Source organism: Phyllobates terribilis, unplaced genomic scaffold, assembly GCF_046119375.1.
Source record: "Phyllobates terribilis strain yellow unplaced genomic scaffold, ASM4611937v1 Scaffold_207__1_contigs__length_3498100, whole genome shotgun sequence".
NCBI lineage: Eukaryota > Metazoa > Chordata > Amphibia > Anura > Dendrobatidae > Phyllobates > Phyllobates terribilis.
The window spans coordinates 2,815,252-2,833,762 of NW_027362967.1; the positions used below are offsets into that span (position 1 = coordinate 2,815,252).

Consider the following 18,511-nt stretch of genomic DNA (forward strand, 5'->3'; position numbering starts at 1 on the left):
GCTGGTCTTCGGTAGTTCCATTGGCTCTTGTACCTTCTGCTACCCATCCGGGTTCCAGTACCGTCAGCTGGTCCTCGTTAGTTCCATTTGCTCTTGTATCTTCTACTACCCATCCGGGTTCCAGTACCGTCAGCTGGTTCTCGGCAGTGCCTTTGGCTTAGGTGCCTCCTTCTCGGTATCCAAGTTCCACCAACGTCTGCTGGTCCTTGGTAGTGCTTTCTGGCACAGGTACCTCCTGCTTAGTAACCGAGTTCCAGTACCGTCAGCTGGTCTTCGGTAGTTCCATTGGCTCTTGTACCTTCTGCTACCCATCCGGGTTCGAGTACCGTCAGCTGGTTCTCGGCAGAGTCTTTGGCACGGGTACTCCCTCCTGCCCAGCCTGGTTCCAGCACGCCAGCTGTTTCCGTGTAGTGTCAAAGTCACTTTGCCTCCAATGCATTGTCCTATCGTGTTGCGGTCGGGTTAGCCGACTCTATGGTGCCTGCAGTTTAGGTGACTCCTATGTGGGCTGCGGGATCTGGCAATGAAGGCTGGTTCCATAGTGCCAATAGGACAAGCACCCCCTGTAGGACTGTGGGTTTTGGTAACTGCGGCCGGCTCGCGGCCTTGAAACTTTTTTTTACATGGGTACCTTCTGCTACCCATCCGGGTTCCAGTACCGTCAGCTGGTCCTCGGTAGTTCCATTGGCTCTTGTACCTTCTGCTACCCATCCGGGTTCCAGTACCTTCAGCTGGTCCTCGATAGTTCCTCAGCCTTCTTGTACCTTCTGCTACATTTCCAAGTTCAAGCTTTTTGAAATGGTTCTTGGTAATCACTCTGGATCTCCCTGATGAGGACCCTGAAGACGAGGACCCTGAAGACCACCCCGAAGAAGACGAGGACCCCGATGACGAGGACCCTGAAGACCAACCCGAAGAAGACGAGGACCCTGAAGACGAGGACCCTGAAGACCAACCCGAAGAAGACGAGGACCCCGAAGACGAGGACCCTGAAGACCACCCCGAAGAAGACGAGGACCCCGAAGACGAGGACCCTGAAGACCACCCCGAAGAAGACGAGGACCCTGAAGACGAGGACCCTGAACACGAGGACCCTGAAGACCACCTCGAAGAAGACGAGGACCCCGAAGACGAGGACCCTGAAGACGAGGACCCCGAAGACGAGGACCCTGAAGACCACCCCGAAGAAGACCAAGAAGATGACCCTGAAGAAGTTGACCAAGAGGACAAAGAAGAGAAGACAACCACCAAGATACAGAAGAAAAAGAGACAGAAAACCAAGAAGCAGAAGTACAAGAAGCTGCAGAACAAAAAGCGGAAGAACATTAAGCATAAGACTAAAAATCAGAGCAAAAGATAATATCTAAATTATAAGCAGAAGATGACTAAGCAGTGTATGGGGGTGAGTCCGTTCCTCCTCGTGGTGCCCCTGGAAAAGACCTACTGTTGCAGGCCAAACTGAACGCGGACAAATCCTGTTGTAAATCTTTTGTGACGGGCAGAACGAAAGGTGTAAGGTTCAAACTTTTATAGATAACAACTACAGGAATGCCTGTCACAAATAAGAATATGATGAAGAAGAAGAATATGAAGAAGATGAAGAAGTAGAATATGAAGAAGAATAATAGTTGAATAAGAAGAATATAAAGAATGTAAAAAAAAAGAATAATACGAAGAAGGTGAAGAAGAAAAAGATGAAGAAGGTGAAGAAGAAGTTGATGAAAAAGATGCTGATGCTGAGGATGATGGAGAAAGTGTGGGAGAAGTAAAAAAGAAGGTGAAGAGCATGGAAGTAGTGAAACATAAATATCTGACAAAATATAAAAATACTTAACATAGTCAATATTTCCGTAACTCAGAACGTCTTAAAAAAAATATTAATTCCTGCTATTCAATTTGATTGGGCTAAACCTCTATGCCTTTATTGTCTCCCCCACCTCCCCCAATACATTCTACATTATTCTTAGTTGTTTTCCTTCATGTAGAATTAACCTACAAGGAAAGAAAGGGTTTATTTTTATTCCGATATTTCTGTCCATTTGACTTGCATTGGTTTCCGGTATCGGAATTGGCGATATCCGATACTTTTTGGGTATCGGTCCGATCCAATCCGATCCGATATTTCCCGATATCGGAAGGTATCGCTCAACACTAGTTATGAACTCTTTTGGACACCAGAACATAGATGTACACCTCAGGGATGGCAGAGGTGCAGCTGCAATAAAATCCCTGGCAGTTTAACCACTTGCTCCTGCAAAAAGTAAACATGGCATCCAAGAAGATGTGACAAAGTTTGGCTGAATGCCCTCCTCCCCCAAGTACTGGGCATGTAATGTACAAAAGTCTATTAAGCCGGGCCAGAGGCAGAGTTCCATAACTTACTTTTTAACGCCTCCATAAACATTAGACTAAAGTTACATGGAAGCACTGATTTTGGTTGACTATATAATGTATTTGGGGACCTCCCTACAGATGCAGTCAGTCATACAAACCACAGGAAAGCTGGAATATTTGTGTATGGGGGAGTCTGGAGAGATAGCCGTCTGCCAAATGATCGTTCAGCCAACACTTATCTCATGTGTATGGGGCAGTTAGTATTACACTGACAGGCAGTGATAGTACACGGCACTACAGTAGTACGGTGGATCACCTGAGCAATCAAAGGCTTCTGTGTTGTATAATCACACTAATGAGAGTTATTTTAAAAAGTTTATAAAAAAGGTTTAAAAAAATTTTAAAGTGAAAATATCACAGTTTTAGCAAAAATAAATATTTGTCTCTATAAGGAAAACATGCATATAATGAGAAAATGGAGAGGGAGGTCAGCTCACTGTTTATTTAATGCACCTTGTCTGAAGAATACAGCATGAGCCGCCCTGGTCAGGGACTGTGAAGACCCGGGGTCTTCTGTGGGTGTAACGCTACTCAAACAACACAGGGTGAGGGTAAAACAGTGTAGCAATACTTTATTGAACTACAAAGGAGACATTAAACATACAGAACTGTCCAGCAAATACCCAAGATGGTACAACATTACACAGTCTCACCCTTCCTTCTCCGCCCGCCTGGGATAGAACAGCTGCGACTTTGGAGACTTCCAGGGCCAACTAACTCAACCAGTGGCCCTCCGCTTCTGGCTGGCCCCCACAGAGAGAAGGTAGCGGCAAGCTTAGGAAGTCAACAGTCCATCGAGGTACAAGACCAGGAGACCCGATGGTCCCATCCTGGCCTCTCCGAGAGTTTCCATGGGACCAGACGACCGGTGGGTCCCTCCTGGCAACTCCAAATGTCTCCATGGGTTCTAGGTGACCGGTGGGTCCCTCCTAGTAACACCAAAACAGCATATCCATGGGGCCAAGTGACTTTTTCATCCTCTCCTGGACTTCCTAAAAGTATCCATGGTCTCTCTGATGGTTAATGGAGCAGATCTGAAACTTTCCAGTGAGGGCTGATACCCTTAGACTAGAATCATGTAGAATACAAATCTGTGTCTCTTTAGATGCCATGCAATCCATCTACTTTCCTGAAGGATGTCTCCCATTCTCCTTCCAAAGTCCTTCTGATGTTCCGTGATTCTCTGTCCCAAATTTCATTCTGTCTACAGCACTACAGACACCCCTGTTTATATTTACATCTGTGTGAGGTCATAAAGCCCAGGTAAAAGAGGTAAAGGTGCAGGGATCACCTATCATTGTTTGAGCTAATCTATTTACATAGTTGGTATCACAGAGGCTGTTGTAAATAAACTTTCAGCTGACTTAGTACAATTTGTCATTAGCACAGTAAACATGATTGTTTCCAAAAGAATAGAATTCAGCATTCAGGATTATACAAATACTATGACCTTTTTGATCAGCAAGAGAAATACAGCCCCTGACGAAGCTACTGTAGTAGCGATACGCGTAGGGCTTACCTCTCTACAGTGGAAACCCTAAGTAGGTATCTATACCCTACGTGTATCGCTTCTACAGTAGCTTCGTCAGGGGTCATATGTTTTTTAACCACTTGTGTGTCCCTACATGAAATAAAGTTGCTATTTTATTTATTATTTGTAGTAATTCTTATTATTTTTGGGTGTGCATTATCTCACTGTACAAGTTTTTCGCTACCTACTTCTTTATTTGCTTTGTTGCACAGTTACCATTGCACCCGGTATTTCAGTGATTTAGATTGTGTGGTGCCGACTGACAAATATCTTAATAGATTAATGTCTTCTAATACATTTTTTTAGCGGACCTGATGTGCATCCCACGTATTGTAGTTAACTCTCTATACACTCTATTAAATAAATGACCCCCTATAGTGGTACAATTGATGAAATTGTGTATTGAAAATTGCTGTACCGTTAGGTTTTCTTCAAATGTGTCGGTTTTATTAACATAGTTGCATGCTTTACAGGGTTTATGGCCACATTTAAAAAAGCCCTTATAGGATAACCAAGTTACATTGCGTTTGATACTTGCTTCGTGCTTATTCCGCCTAGTGTAGAAGCCTTTTTGGATCCAAAACTCAAACAAAATATGCAAAAGAATTTACAAAGTCTGGAGGATGGATCTCAGACATAAAAAAAACTACGTTTGAGAGAGATATCAAAGACTACGAGTCAAATTCAATTTACACATGGAAACTAAACAAACCAGGAGCTACTGTTCTGAAATACAGGTCACACAATAAATTCAAAGGAAATAGAGGAGAGCGGAGGTCAGCGTCACAAATCCTAATGTGTCCATGGGTTCCTCTAATTATAATTCTCTGAGGACTTATCTGATGCATCAGTGGGATCAACTAAAGAAAGATGGAACAAAAATAAATTCTCAAGAACGCCCCACAATCCAGCACAAAACAACGGGCGGCAGAAAGCTCAAACGTGCCCAGACATGTGCGTTCCATGCCGGAGTGCATCACGGTCTCCTATCTGCGCATGCGCATGTCCGGAAGCATGCGTTCCACACCGGATCGCATATGGTATTGGATTGCATACCACCAACATAGAAAAATCCTATCTCTGAGATCAGCATCATGGGAAACTAAAAAAAAGTACTGCACATCCTCCCATCATGTAATAGGCATGTAGATCTACTTTATCACTACAAAAATTATGGGATGGTGGCCAACAGTATATTCCTAAATGGTCAAATTTGACCTCTATTGCACAATTAGAGATACACAAGGATCATTACACTTGTTAATGATGAAATAGTATAAGTGGAATATAATTGATAAGTAATAACTCTGATATAGAAGCTCAGATATCTCAATGAAGTACAACAATATGTGAACCCCATTCACAGGGAACTGACTAGCAATGGGTAGAGCATAAAATCCAAAAATATAATCCAGAATGGGGCTGTAGTCACACAAAACAGGCATAGGAAATTTGCTCATCGAGTCCCTTAGGGGCTGGTGAATCCAGTCTAACAATCCACTCACTTTCCTTTCAGAGGATACATCTATTGTGATCACCTCCTCTCACATTGGGTTTAACCACCTCAATGATACAAAAGGAGAGGTCTCCGGGTTCACCTCGATGTGCACTGTTCATGTGTCTCACTAATGGGATCTCCCAACCATGGCATATATCGCCCAAATGCTCCCCTACTCTCCTCCTAGACTCCCTCTTGATGTTGTCTACATATTCTAGGGGGCAGGTGCATGTGGCCATATATACTAGTCCTGAGGTTTTACAGTTGGAATAATCCCACTGGAAAAGGATTTTAACCATGGAGGAACTTGAGAAAGATTTACATGGTCTCATCCAATTACGTGTACAACATTCTCCAGATCTAAATAAACCGCAGATTCTTCTATCTAGCCAAATCCCCTTGGGTGCAGGTTTTTTATAGACACTGTGCACTAAATGGTCCCTAATTGACCAACCCTTTCTGAAAGTTATTGTGGGAGTAGATTCCACAGCACCCTCAGGTCCGGGTCGACCACAAGTATATCCCAGTGTTTTCTGAGGATATGAAAGATACAGTCACTCTGATTGTCATAAGTTTTTCTTACTCGTGTAGTCCAATCTTCTTCTAGGTCTCTTGGATTGGTATGGAGGAGTGTCTCTCCCATTTTTCTGCAAATGATGATGCGGAATCCAAAATGTACCACGAGTACCCTTTATCCCTTAATCTGGTGTTCAGGTCTATTGCCTGTATATTAAAATCTGTGACATTCGAGCAGTACCTTCTCAACCGTAAAAATTGGCCCTTGGGTTTTCCTCTTTATATGGGGATGGGGGTGGTGGTTATCCCACTTCAATAGTTTATTAGTGCTTGAAGGTTTATGGTAGATGAGTGACCCTAGGGTCCCATTCCAATCTAACTTGATCAGCACATAAAGGAACGTCAACAGGTAATAATTAGTGTTGGTCTGCCCCTTTAAACAAAATGTACTTTTCAGGTTACCACCCCAGCACCCTCACTTATCTTCCCTTCTTTTGAGGCCCACAGAGTCAGACTCTACCGGCCCTTCTCCCTGCGAGTGGCGGTTGTCTATCGCCCTCCGGGCCCCTCCCATCAGTTTGTGGATCATTTTGCCACTTGGCTTCCAAATTTTCTATCCTATTGTAATGCACACGCCCGGGCTGAGCGGCGTGTGCGTGTGATTGTAGTGATTCCACTGGACCGTGCCGGAGAGTGAATGCCTGGAGGGGCGTAACTAGGTATTCACCCGATCCGACCAGGGTCGCACGACGGCATACGACGCCAGTGCACCAAGGAGGAACCGAGCAGAGGGACCAGGTGCTACTCCAGGACAGACCCCGGACACGGCTGTTGACCCACACAGGGGAATACAGGAACAGACTGGTAGGCTGGCACACAGACTGGTGGGTATAGGCAGGCACGACTGGTATGCAGGCAGGCGGGTATGCAGGCAGGGGGGTACAGGCAAGCACAGCTAGAGTGCAGACAGGGAGGCACTAGCAGGTAGGAACACAGGCGGGATAGGACCCAGTACACACTGGGACTCAGGAACAGAACCACAGATGTGGCGGACAAACACAGCAAAGTGAGGCCGCCCAGAGAGGTGAGCGATAACAGGGCAGGACAAGGCCGCCTGGAGCGGTGAGCAAGAGTAGAGCAGGACAAGGCCGCCAGGAGCGGTGAGCAAAGGGTCAGAGCTGAGCGAGACTGCCGGAGCAGTGAGCAAGAGTAAAGCAGGACGAGACCGCCTGGAGCGGTGAGCAAGAGTGGAGCAAGACTGCCGGAGCAGTGAGCAAAAGGATAAGAGCGGAGCGAGACTGCCGGAGCAGTGAGCAAAAGGATAAGAGCGGAGCGAGACTGCCGGAGCAGCGAGCAAAGGAGTCAGAGCAGGCTAGAACCGCCGGAGCGGTAAGCAAAGGAGTCAGAGCAGGCTAGAACCGCCGGAGCGGTGAGCAAAGGAGGCAGCGCAGGCTAGAACCGCCGGAACGGTGAGCAAAGGAGACAGAGCAGGCAAGGCTGAGCAGGGGGGACAGGGCTCTGTTCACACGGAACAGACAGGAAGGGAAAGGCAGAGCCAGATACCCACAGGGTACTTGCAGTGAAGTAGCGAGTGGACCACAAACTCACAAACGGGAGTACAGAGACAACAAGCAGGAGTTAGGTACGAGTTCAGACTCTGCAGAAAAAGGAAGGGAATGGACATAGAGGCAAAACAGGTAAAGGATAGGAGAGAGTTCAGACTGGAACTGAGTGTACGGAGGAGACCGACACTGCAGCGGAATACAGGAGCGGGTCTGGGAATACGGCCCCAGAGAGGCAGGATGAACAGGCAAGGAGCGTGTTCAGACAGGACAGACAAGATACAGGAGCGGGTCTAGGTAATCGGCCCCTAGAAGGCGGGAGGAACAGGCTAGGAGCGTGTTCAGACAGGACAGACAAGATACCGGAGCGGGTCTAGATAATCGGCCCCTAGAAGGCGGGAGGAACAGGCTAGGAGCGTGTTCAGACAGGACAGACAAGATACAGGAACGGATCTAGGTAATCGGCCCCTAGAAGGCGGAAGGAACAGGCTAGGAGCGTGTTCAGACAGGCCTGGAAATACAGCCTCCAGGATAGGCAGACAAGAGAACACAGACAGGACTCAGTTCAGACACGGGAACTGATACCGCAAGGCAGGAGACATAGACAGGACTCAGTTCAGACACGGGAACTGAAACCGCAAGGCAGGAGACATAGACAGGACTCAGTTCAGACACGGGAACTGATACCGCAAGGCAGGAGACATAGACAGGACTCAGTTCAGACACGGGAACTGATACCGCAAGGCAGGAGACATAGACAGGACTCAGTTCAGACACGGGAACTGAAACCGCAAGGCAGGAGACATAGACAGGACTCAGCTCAGACACGGGAACTGATACCGCAAAGCAGGAGACAAAGAACGGGACCTGGCACCTTCAGAGTGCAAGCACACACTGAATGAAACACTATGCTCAGACAGGGATAGATGGGAGCAGCTGAGCTATATACCAGGTGACAGACAGCAATAGGCTGAGGACGCACAAGGGGTGTGACCCACAGCAGGTACAAAAAGCAGGAAGTGATCGGGCGCCGCCCTTAAGCAGCAGAAACAGACACAAACAGACAGCATGGAGGGAAGCCAGAGAGACAATCTGGACTGGAGATCAAGTGCGCGCTCTTGCACAGTGGGAGATGGACCACCATGCAAGGACGCCGCCAGGTATGTTACAGTACCCCCCCCCCCTTACACCCCCTCTTCTTCAGGCCTGCCAGAATCTTCCGCAGGGAATTCGAGGACCAGTCGTTCACTTCAAGGAGATCACTTCCACTGTCCACAGGAAAAACTGATCTCATCTGGTTAGCTAGGATGCTACCTCCTATCCAGCCATCCTCAGCAACAGACGAAACGGGTGGAGTACCAGGAACAGCACACAAGGAAGTCTCTCTCCACATATTTTCAGGTGGCACCCCAGAGGGTACAGGAGACAACTGGAAGTCCTTCACCGGGTTGGAGGGGGACAGAGACTTGGGGGTAATCTCTGCTTCGAGGTACATCTTGTCAAGCTCACAGGAAGAAATAGACGGGTTATCAGGTACATAATGAGGAAAAGTCACTGTCTCTTTGTTATCTGGTGGTACCCCGGAGGATTCAGGAAACAACTGGAGGTCCTCCGCCGGGTCAGAAGAGTGCAGAGGCTCAGAGAAAACATCTGCTTCAGAGTACACTAGGTCGGACTCACTGGACGAAGCAGGCGAGGTATCGGGTACCGAGTATAGGAAAGTCTCTGTCCATTCACCACCAGGTGGCACCCCGAAGGGTTCTGGAGACAACTGGCGGTCCTCCGCCTGGTCAGAGGGGTGTAGAGACTCACGGGTAACCTCTGCTTCAGAGTACACTAGGTCGGACTCACTGGACGAAGCAAGCGAGGTATCAGATCCAGGATATAGGAAAGTCTCTGTCCATTCACCACCAGGTGGCACCCAGAAGGGTTCTGGAGACAACTGGAGGTCCTCCGCCTGGTCGGAGGGGTGTAGAGACTCGGGAGTAACCACTGCTTCGGAGTACACTAGGTTGGACTCAGTGGACGAAGCGAGCGAGGTATCAGGTACAGAGTATAGGAGAGTCTCTGTCTTTTCGCTACCAGGTAGCACCCCGAAGGGTTCTGGAGACAACTGGAGGTCCTCCGCCTGGTCGGAGGGGTGTAGAGACTCGGGGGTAACTACCACTTTGGGGTACCCATTGTCAGGCTCACAGGACGAAGCGGACAAAGTATCGAGTACCGGGTGTAGAGAAGTCTCTCTCCATTTGTCATCGAGTGGTATCCCGGAGGATTCAGGAGGCAACAGGGGGTCCTCCACCAGGTAGTAGAGGTGCACAGACTCTGAGGTAACCACAGCTTTGGAGCATCCTTGGACATGCACACCGGTTAAAGTGGGTGAAGCATCTGATGCCGGGTGCAGGAAGTTCTCCTGTGTGGAGTCTGGATGGGCAGAAGTCTCTTCGGGCAGGAGAACTGGTGCACTACCCACGCACATTACCCGTTGGGGCTTCTCCGGGATACAGGGAGATGAAGCTTCAGTAGGGACTTCAAGGTTGGGGTCAGGAGGTCTCAGGGAGGACAGACCCTGGCGTGACGGCTTGCCTCTACGTCTAGCACGTCTGGACTGCCTCTTGAGGTTGGGAGAAGTATTCCGGAAAGCGTAGTCACCCTGTGAGGATTCTGGGTGGGCAGTAGTCTCATTGGGCTGGAGGACTATTGCGCTACCCACACACATTACCCGTCGGGGCTGCTCCGGGATATTGGGAAGTGAAGGTTCAGCAGGGGCTTCAGGGATAGGGTACTCGAAGACCATACGAAAGGCCACCAGGAAGGCCTGCAGGTCAAGGACGACAGGATCCCATGCTTCCCATAGGGGGGTGACCCATTTCAAGGCATCACCCGCTAGGTAGTCAATCATAAAGGCCACTTTAGCCCAATCGGAAGGAAAATAGAGAGGGTAGGCCTTAAAGTGTAGCATGCATTGCTCCACAAATGCACGACACTGTCTTGGATCCCCATAGTAACGTGGCGGATCCGCAGGAACGAGAGCTGATAGATCCATCTGGACGGTGCGTAATTCGCCTGGAACTCAGCTAAGGAAAAAAAATTTTTATTTCTTTTAATGCATGTATTCGCTGGAAAACTTCTCAGAGAGCGAAGGCCGTGGGGCTCAACGGGAACCATGGCCTGAGCATGCTGTAATGCACACGCCCGGGCTGAGCGGCGTGTGCGTGTGATTGTAGTGATTCCACTGGACCGTGCCGGAGAGTGAATGCCTGGAGGGGCGTAACTAGGTATTCACCCGATCCGACCAGGGTCGCACGACGGCATACGACGCCAGTGCACCAAGGAGGAACCGAGCAGAGGGACCAGGTGCTACTCCAGGACAGACCCCGGACACGGCTGTTGACCCACACAGGGGAATACAGGAACAGACTGGTAGGCTGGCACACAGACTGGTGGGTATAGGCAGGCACGACTGGTATGCAGGCAGGCGGGTATGCAGGCAGGGGGTACAGGCAAGCACAGCTAGAGTGCAGACAGGGAGGCACTAGCAGGTAGGAACACAGGCGGGATAGGACCCAGTACACACTGGGACTCAGGAACAGAACCACAGATGTGGCGGACAAACACAGCAGAGTGAGGCCGCCCAGAGAGGTGAGCGATAACAGGGCAGGACAAGGCCGCCTGGAGCGGTGAGCAAGAGTAGAGCAGGACAAGGCCGCCAGGAGCGGTGAGCAAAGGGTCAGAGCTGAGCGAGACTGCCGGAGCAGTGAGCAAGAGTAAAGCAGGACGAGACCACCTGGAGCGGTGAGCAAGAGTGGAGCAAGACTGCCGGAGCAGTGAGCAAAAGGATAAGAGCGGAGCGAGACTGCCGGAGCAGTGAGCAAAAGGATAAGAGCGGAGCGAGACTGCCGGAGCAGCGAGCAAAGGAGTCAGAGCAGGCTAGAACCGCCGGAGCGGTAAGCAAAGGAGTCAGAGCAGGCTAGAACCGCCGGAGCGGTGAGCAAAGGAGACAGCGCAGGCTAGAACCGCCGGACCGGTGAGCAAAGGAGACAGAGCAGGCAAGGCTGAGCAGGGGGGACAGGGCTCTGTTCACACGGAACAGACAGGAAGGGAAAGGCAGAGCCAGATACCCACAGGGTACTTGCAGTGAAGTAGCGAGTGGACCACAAACTCACAAACGGGAGTACAGAGACAACAAGCAGGAGTTAGGTACGAGTTCAGACTCTGCAGAAAAAGGAAGGGAATGGACATAGAGGCAAAACAGGTAAAGGATAGGAGAGAGTTCAGACTGGAACTGAGTGTACGGAGGAGACCGACACTGCAGCGGAATACAGGAGCGGGTCTGGGAATACGGCCCCAGAGAGGCAGGATGAACAGGCAAGGAGCGTGTTCAGACAGGACAGACAAGATACAGGAGCGGGTCTAGGTAATCGGCCCCTAGAAGGCGGGAGGAACAGGCTAGGAGCGTGTTCAGACAGGACAGACAAGATACCGGAGCGGGTCTAGATAATCGGCCCCTAGAAGGCGGGAGGAACAGGCTAGGAGCGTGTTCAGACAGGACAGACAAGATACAGGAACGGATCTAGGTAATCGGCCCCTAGAAGGCGGAAGGAACAGGCTAGGAGCGTGTTCAGACAGGCCTGGAAATACAGCCTCCAGGATAGGCAGACAAGAGAACACAGACAGGACTCAGTTCAGACACGGGAACTGATACCGCAAGGCAGGAGACATAGACAGGACTCAGTTCAGACACGGGAACTGAAACCGCAAGGCAGGAGACATAGACAGGACTCAGTTCAGACACGGGAACTGATACCGCAAGGCAGGAGACATAGACAGGACTCAGTTCAGACACGGGAACTGATACCGCAAGGCAGGAGACATAGACAGGACTCAGTTCAGACACGGGAACTGAAACCGCAAGGCAGGAGACATAGACAGGACTCAGCTCAGACACGGGAACTGATACCGCAAAGCAGGAGACAAAGAATGGGACCTGGCACCTTCAGAGTGCAAGCACACACTGAATGAAACACTATGCTCAGGCAGGGATAGATGGGAGCAGCTGAGCTATATACCAGGTGACAGACAGCAATAGGCTGAGGACGCACAAGGGGTGTGACCCACAGCAGGTACAAAAAGCAGGAAGTGATCGGGCGCCGCCCTTAAGCAGCAGAAACAGACACAAACAGACAGCATGGAGGGAAGCCAGAGAGACAATCTGGACTGGAGATCAAGTGCGCGCTCTTGCACAGTGGGAGATGGACCACCATGCAAGGACGCCGCCAGGTATGTTACACCTATGACATCTCCACCCTCATCACGGGAGACTTTAACATCCCAATTGGCGATTCCGTCTCCCTATCTGCAGCTCATCTTTTATCTCTAACTTCCTCCTTCGGCCTTTCACAGCTTGCTAATTCTCCTACACATGAAAATGGAAATACTCTTGACTTGATCTTCGCCTGTCTCTGTTCAATACATGACTTTACTAATGCTCCTCTTGCACTCTCTGATCACAACCTTCATTCATTCTCTGTCAAGGACTGTCCCCCTGCTCAGGACACCCCCACTTTCCACACTTACAGAAATATACAATCCATTAACACCCAGAAATTTATGAAAAAGTTGCAAACATCATTGGCCCCAATCTCCTCCCTCTCATGTCCCGACTCGGCACTGAAGCATTATAACAAAACATTGCTATGCGCCCTGGATGAAGCTGCACCTCCTACACAAAGAACAACTCGGCACAGACGGCGACAACTCTGAAACACGCCGCAAACACGTCTTCTCCAGCGGTGCTCCAGGTGCGCTGAACGGCTGTGGAGAAAATCTAATCTGCCCGAAGATTTCCTCCATTATAAATTTATGCTTAAAACCTATAACTCCGCCCTTCACCTCTCCAAACAATCCTACTTTAACAACCTCATCATCTCACGGTCCAATAATCCTAAAAGCCTGTTTGACACTTTTCACTCTCTCCTCAATCAAGCAGCACAGGCCCCGACCACCGACCTCAGCGCTGATGATCTGGTCAATTGTTTCAAAGAGAAAATTAACCATATCCGACAAACTTTTCTCCCAATCCTCAAATGTAATGCATGCTCCTCCCTCCCACACTGCATCATGCTCATTTTCTGACTTCGAACCAGTCACGGAAGAAGAAAAAAACCATCCCTGGACCAGAACAGTGCTGCTAACTACAGACCTGTCTCCAATCTTCCCTTTATCTCTAAACTCCTGGAACACCTGGTCCACTCCTAATCCGCTATCTCTCAGATAACTCTCTTCTTGACCCTTTACAATCTGGTTTCCGCTCTTTACATTCTACTGAAACTGCCCTCACTAAAGTCCCTAATGATCTACTAACAGCTAAATCTAATGGTCACTACTCCCTGCTGATTCTCTGGATCTCTCTGAATCATTCGACACGGTGGATCACCAGCTCCTCCTCACTACGCTCCGCTCTATCGGCCTCAAGGACACTGTCCTCTCCTGGTTCTCCTCCTACCTCTCTGACCGCTCCTTCACTGTGTCTTTTTCTGGCTACTGTTCTTCTCCACTTCCCCTTATTGTCAGGGTTCCTCAAGGATCAGTCCTAGGCGCCCTTCTTTTCTCCTTATATACCGCTTCTATTGGACAAACAATCAGCAGATTCGGTTTTCAGTACCATCTCTAAGCTGATGACACCCAATTATACACCTCTTCTCCAAACAACACCCCTGCATTATTACAAAATACCAGTGAATGTCTTTCCGCCGTCTCGAACACTATGTCCTCCCTCTATTTAAAACTGAATCTGTCAAAAACTGAACTACTCGTATTTCCTCCCTCCACTAACCTACCTGTGCCCGATATTGCCATTTCCGTTTGTGGCTCCACCATTACTCGCCAGCAACATGCCCACTTGTCTTGGGGTCATACTTGATTCAGATCTTTCCTTCACTCCTCATATCAAATCACTCACTCGCTCGTGTCATCTACACCTCAAAAACATCTCTAGATTCAGAAATTTTCTTACTTTTGACTCTGCAAAAACTCTTACTGTAGCTCTTATTCATTCTCGTCTAGACTATTGCAACTCTCTACTAATCAGTCTCCCTCTTTCTAAACTCTCCCCTCTCCAATCCGTCCTAAATGCAGCAGCCAGGATCATATTCCTCGCCAACCGCTACACCGATGCCTTTTCCCTGTGCCAGTCATTGCACGGGTTGCCCATCCAATACAGAGTTCAATATAAACGTATCACTCTCACCCACAAAGTGCTCCATGCTTCAGTACCCCCCTACATCTCCTCCCTCGTCTCAGTCTACCACCCTTCCCGTGCCCTCCGTTCTGCTAATAACTTTAAACTAAAATCCTCTGTAATCCGAACCTCCCACTCCCGTCTCCAAGATTTCTCACGTGCTGCACCAATTCTTTGGAATGCACTACCCAGGATAATTCGATTAATTTCCAATACGGAGAGTTTTAAGCATGCCGTAAAAACCCATTTCTTTAGACCGGCCCATCACCTCAACACACTTATCTAACTGTCCCAGTTTGGCCCATATTAAAATTTTCTTCAAAATCATGCTCATACAATCAATGCACTGATTAGCCTCTGTACTGTACACATACTGGCTGGCGACCAGTTCATGTAGTGTTATGTACTTACCCTATTTAGTATATTATAGCTGTATTATAGAATATATGTACATTTTACCTTTGTGTCTCCCTATTTCCTTATAGACTGTAAGCTTGCGACCCTCACTCCTTTTAACATCTGAGTTATGCTTATTCTGTAAAGTCTGTATTGTCTGTATAAGTGCCCCCTAAAATTGTAAAGTGCTGTGGAATATGTTGGTGCTATAAAAATAAAAAATATTATTATTATTATAATTAAATTCAGATGTAAATCTAAGGCCCACTCTATTGATGCGGAGTTCCCCAACAAATTAAAAAGATTGTTCAGTCGTCCCCGACCAGATGATAAAAATGTAGTCAATATATTTGTACCATACCCCAGTATATGGATGCCACCACTTATAATCATCTCTGAATATTGTGGATTCCTCCCACCAGTCCAGGGATAAGTTAGCATATGAGGGGGCACAGGGGCTCCCCATCGCAGTACCCCTGAGCTGGAGGAAGTACTGCCTGTCAATAAGAAAGAAGTTATGAGAAAGAGTAAATTTTAGAAGATCCTCCATGAAGTCATTATGTCTGCTACACTGTATTGATCTCGATTTAAAGAAATGTCTTACTCCTCTGATACCATCCTCAGGCCGTATATTACTGTACAAAGCCTCGATATCTAGTAAGACCGGCTGCTCCCCAACATGCATGTATACATGGAGGGGAGCAGGCAAAGGGAAAACCAACTCCAGAGGGATTATTCCAGTACTGTGGGGGCATCATACATACTGCATAAGGGGCATAATGGGGGCATTACACTGTGTGGGGGCATCATACATACTGCATAAAGGGCATAATGGGGGCATTACACTGTGTGGGGGCATCATACATACTGCATAAGGGTCATAATGGGGGCATTACACTGTGTGGGGGCATCATACATCCTGCATAAGGGGCATAATGGGGGCATTACACTGTGTGGGGGCATCATACATCCTGCATAAGGGGCATTACACTGTGGGGGCATCATACATCCTGCATAAGGGGCATAATGGGGGCATTACACTGTGTGGGGGGCATCATACATCCTGTATAAGGGGCATAATGGGGGCATTACACTGTGGGGGTCCTGTACTCTGAGAACAATACGTTTCCTCCCTTCCTGTCTCCATAGTTGGGTCGTATGTATCTATTACAGGAAACAGAACAGAAACCTTATGATTCTTATAAAGGGGCAACACAAGACCCCAAAAGAGCCTCCGTGCTGAAGGGGTTAATGCCCCCTGCCCCAGTAATGGGGTCTCCACATACCTCCACCTGCAGAGCCGCCACCACATATATGGCTGTTGTGTGCGCACAGGAGCTGTGATGAGGTCACAGGAGGGGAGGAGTCAGGGGTCACATGATCAGGGGCCTCAGTGGATGCAGGACTCTGCTGTGCTGGTTGTCATGGTGCTGGATGAGCTGAAGTTTATGTGTGGGGTCAGGAGGGGTTTACAGTGTGGATGTAGCAGAGCCGCGTGTGTGCGAGGTGTACGGAGCAGAGCCGCGCGTGTACGAGGTGTACGGAGCAGAGCCGCGAGTGTACGAGGCGTATGTAGCGGAGCCGCGCGTGTAGGAGGTGTATGTAGCAGAGCCGCGTGTGTACGAGGTGTACGGAGCGGAGCCGCGCGTGTACGAGGTGTATGTAGCGGAGCCGCGAGTGTACGAGGCGTATGTAGCAGAGCCGCGTGTGTACGAGGTGTACGGAGCGGAGCCGCGCGTGTACGAGGTGTATGTAGCGGAGCCGCGTGTGTACGAGGTGTACGGAGCAGAGCCGTGTGTGTACGAGGTGTACGGAGCGGAGCCGCGTGTGTACGAGGTGTACGGAGCGGAGCCGCGTGTGTACGAGGTGTACGGAGCGGAGCCGCGCGTGTACGAGGTGTACGGAGCAGAGCCGCGCGTGTACGAGGCGTTCGGAGCAGAGCCGCGCGTGTACGAGGTGTACGGAGCGGAGCCGCGTGTGTACGAGGTGTACGGAGCAGAGCCATGTGTACGAGGTGTACGGAGCGGAGCCGCGCGTGTACGAGGTGTACGGAGCGGAGCCGCGCGTGTACGAGGTGTACGGAGCGGAGCCGCGCGTGTACGAGGTGTACGGAGCGGAGCCGAGAGTGTATGAGGCGTACGGAGCGGAGCCGCGCGTGTACGAGGCGTACGGAGCGGAGCCGCGCGTGTACGAGGCGTACGGAGCGGAGCCGCGCGTGTACGAGGCGTACGGAGCCGAGCCGCGCGTGTACGAGGCGTACGGAGCGGAGCCGCGCGTGTACGAGGCGTACGGAGCCGAGCCGCGCGTGTACGAGGTGTACGGAGCGAAGCCGCCCGTGTACGAGGTGTACGGAGCGAAGCCGCGCGTGTACGAGGTGTACGGAGCGGAGCCGCGCGTGTACGAGGTGTACGGAGCCGCGCGTGTACGAGGTGTACGGAGCGGAGCCGCGCGTGTACGAGGTGTACGGAGCGGAGCCGCGCGTGTACGAGGCGTACGGAGCGGAGCCGCGCGTGTACGAGGCGTACGGAGCGGAGCCGCGCGTGTACGAGGCGTACAGAGTGGAGCCGCGCGTGTACGAGGCGTACGGAGCGGAGCCGCGCGTGTACGAGGTGTGCGGAGCCGCGTATACGAGGTGTACGGAGCGGAGCCGCGCGTGTACGAGGTGTACGGAGCAGAGCTGCGTGTGTACGAGGTGTACGGAGCAGAGCCGCGTGTGTACGAGGTGTACGGAGCGGAGCCGCGCGTTTACGAGGTGTACGGAGCGGAGTCGCGCGTGTATGAGGTGTACGGAGCGGAGCCGCGCGTGTACGAGGTGTACGGAGCGGAGCCGTGTGTACGAGGTGTATGGAGCGGAGCCGTGTGTATACGGAGCGGAGCCGCGTGTGTACGAGGCGTACGGAGCGGAGCCGCGTGTACGGAGCGGAGCCGCGCATGTACGAGGTGTACGGAGCGGAGCCGCGCGTGTACGAGGCGTACGGAGCGGAGCCGCGCGTGTACGAGGCGTACGGAGCGGAGCCGCGCGTGTACGAGGCGTACGGAGCGGAGCCGCGCGTGTACGAGGCGTACGGAGCGGAGCCGCGCGTGTACGAGGCGTACGGAGCGGAGCCGCGCGTGTACGAGGCGTACGGAGCGGAGCCGCGCGTGTACGAGGAGTACGGAGCGGAGCCGCGCGTGTACGAGGTGTACGGAGCGGAGCCGCGCGTGTACGAGGTGTACGGAGCCGCGCGTGTACGAGGTGTACGGAGCGGAGCCGCGCGTGTACGAGGTGTACGGAGCGGAGCCGCGCGTGTACGAGGTGTACGGAGCGGAGCCGCGCGTGTACGAGATGTACGGAGCGGAGCCGCGCGTGTACGAGGTGTACGGAGCGGAGCCGCGCG

At 50.7% G+C, this 18,511-nt stretch overlaps 1 protein-coding gene across 1 annotated transcript in view; it reads right to left on the reverse strand.

Annotated features, from left to right (window-relative positions):
- Nucleotides 1-16,489, reverse strand: part of LOC141213690 (uncharacterized) — a 34,249-nt gene extending 17,760 nt beyond the window's left edge. Inside the window, exon 1 of the mRNA XM_073665293.1 lies at nt 16,421-16,489. The gene's annotated coding sequence lies outside the window, so the exon portion shown is untranslated. The remainder of the gene's footprint in view (nt 1-16,420) is intronic.
- Nucleotides 16,490-18,511: the final 2,022 nt, after the last annotated feature.